Here is a 3,060-nt window from a genome sequence, read left to right as displayed (position 1 = left end):
ACATAAAGACATGTATGACGACAACCACCATGTCCCTGACGTGAATACTTACAGAAAGAGATGTATGACGACAACCACCATGTCCCTGCCGTAAATACTTACTGAAAGAGATGTATGACGACAACCACCATGTCGCTGCCGTAAATACTTACAGAAAGAGATGTATGACGACAACCACCATGTCACTGCCGTAAATACTTACAGAAAGAGATGTATGACGACAATGACAACCACTATGTCCCCTTTTTAAGTAAAATACCTTTCTGTTGAGTCCCTTAGCTGATAACCTCAGAATACTGGATTTCCTTTTTGCTAGGATAGAGAATGAAGTTCCATGTTAAGAGACTATATTTTCACTATTTGTTTACTGTTTATGTTAGGCTTAGTTGTTGGTCCTGCTCGTCCTTTATTAATCGTTAGATTTGTTAAGAGACTATATTTTCACTACTTGTTTACTGTTTATGTTAGGCTTAGTTGTTGGTCCTGCTCGTCCTTTATTAATCGTTAGATTTGTTAAGAGACTATATTTTCACTACTTGTTTACTGTTTATGTTAGGCTTAGTTGTTGGTCCTGCTCGTCCTTTATTAATCGTTAGATTTGTTAAGAGACTATATTTTCACTACTTGTTTACTGTTTATGTTAGGCTTAGTTGTTGTTCCTCTACCAGTGTAGGATTTGTAACTTTCACTGCAGTTTTGTTGCTTGTTCTGATGATACGATTTCTAACATAATTACACAACGTTTGTTTTTGTTCGTTCGCTATAAGCGTAGTCTCTGTGACAATATTTAATTTTCGTTACAGTGTTATATGTTCTGATGGTCCTGCTCAAACGTAATATTTATGACTAGGTCCTTTCTTCATTACGGTTTCGTTGGTGGTAATTTTGGTGCAATTCATTAATAGGTTCTCTTTTCACTACAGTTTTGGTTGCTGGTTCTGATGGTACAGAATAAAGCATTAGGTTAGTAAGAAAGCTGTGTTCTAACTACGGTATTTTGTTAGTCTTGATGAAAGTATTAGATTTTTGACGAGATTATATTTTTACTCCAACTTTTGTTGTTGATCTTGCTAGTACTTCTCAAGTGTTAGATTTTTAACGAGGTTATATTTTCACTCCAACTTTTTTGTTGATCTTGCTAGTCCTTCTCAAGTGTTAGATTTTTAACGAGGTTATGTTTTCACTCCAACTTTTTTGTTGATCTTGCTAGTCCTTCTCAAGTGTTAGATTTTTAACGAGATTATGTTTTCACTCCAGTTTTGTTATGTAGAGAGAAAAGTGGCATAATATTTACATTTTTACGCAGGTAAATATTTCGCTGTATTTTCTGATATCACAGTTGTTTTTGTCTTCTTTGTTTGACAGCCAACTACCACTGAACAAAGACCTACAGGAAATTCGATTTAATTATATTTCCTGAGTACTTTTCTTGTCTGCACCACTGTTAAGCTACAGGCGGTAAGAACTTTGAACTGAGCAGCTGCTAGAGTGTCATGGAATTGATTACATGTAGAGATAGCCACATCATAATCGTCATTACCAAAGCGTGCTCTTTTAACGTGGTCATGTGGATCAACCCAAACCGGAAACTGATTTAAACATTATGTTTATTCTTTACCGAGATACGGAGGCGTGGAGTAACGTAGTCAAACTCAAAGTTGCATATCCATATATCGTTCTCTCTTCCTCGTTAACACAACAGCAAAGGACGTAAATACTTGCATTATGAAGCTTGTACTTCACAGAAATGAACCACACTTAACGAATGGATCGCGAAAATACGTTAAACTATGCACGAGTTTAGTACCTTTCCAGGTGATTATAATGGAACCTCTTTATTATTTCAAGTCGTTTCACCTTACAGTTTACTAAGTGACTAACATAAATATTGAATTAACTGAATAAAAAAACTCTAATAACCAGTGCTGGAAAAACTATATTTGAGTTCCATTTTTTAATGAATTATGAATATCGACCTACTTAAACAAAGTAATATCGTGTTAATATAAGTTTCTAAACACACGTTTTCCAATGGCTGTCGATTTCGTGTTTCACTTTCTGTTGATTGTACGTTATTCGCCTTAGCTGTGTTACACTTAATGACTAGAGAAACCAGTGTTTGAAACGTAAAGATTGGGAAAACAACAATTTACCTTGTTCTAACGTCAGATTTTACTGAAGATAATCATAAAGATTGGGGGAAACAACAATTTACCTTGTTCTAACGTCAGATTTTACTGAAGATAATCATTTTGAATTTCATTGATATTTTAATCATAAAAAATTATATTCCGAACTGCTACCAAGTGTGACCAAGTGTGAACAAGTTGGTATTTCTGTAGTGACAAGTGTGAACAAGTTAGTATTTCTGTAGTGACAAGTGACCAGGTGTGAACAAGTTGGTATTTCTGTAGTGACAAGTGAACAAGTGTGAACAAGTTGGTATTTCTGTAGTGACAAGTGTGAACAAGTTAGTATTTCTGTAGTGACAAGTGAACAAGCGTGAACAAGTTGGTATTTCTGTAGTGACAAGTGAACAAGTGTGAACAAGTTGGTATTTCTGTAGTGACAAGTGTGAACAAGTTAGTATTTCTGTAGTGACAAGTGAACAAGCGTGAACAAGTTAGTATTTCTGTAGTGACAAGTGAACAAGTGTGAACAAGTTAGTATTTCTGTAGTGACAAGTGACCAGGTGTGAACAAGTTAGTATTTCTGTAGTGACAAGTGACCAAGTGTGAACAAAGTGAACAAGTTGGTATTTCTGTATTGACAAGTGACCAAGTGTGAAGAAAGTGAACAAGTTAGAGTTTCTGTAGTGACAAGTGACCAAGTGTGAACAAATTAGTATTTCTGTAGTGACAAGTGACCAGGTGTGAACAAGTTGGTATTTCTGTAGTGACAAGTGAACAAGTGTGAACAAGTTGGTATTTCTGTAGTGACAAGTGAACAAGTTGGTATTTCTGTAGTGACAAGTGAACAAGTCGGTATTTCTGTAGTGACAAGTGAACAAGTTAGTATTTCTGTAGTGACAAGTGAACAAGTTAGTATTTCTGTAGTGAC

Source organism: Limulus polyphemus, unplaced genomic scaffold, assembly GCF_000517525.1.
Source record: "Limulus polyphemus unplaced genomic scaffold, Limulus_polyphemus-2.1.2 Scaffold4858, whole genome shotgun sequence".
Taxonomy (NCBI): Eukaryota; Metazoa; Arthropoda; class Merostomata; order Xiphosura; family Limulidae; genus Limulus; species Limulus polyphemus.
This window is presented reverse-complemented; position numbering follows the sequence as displayed.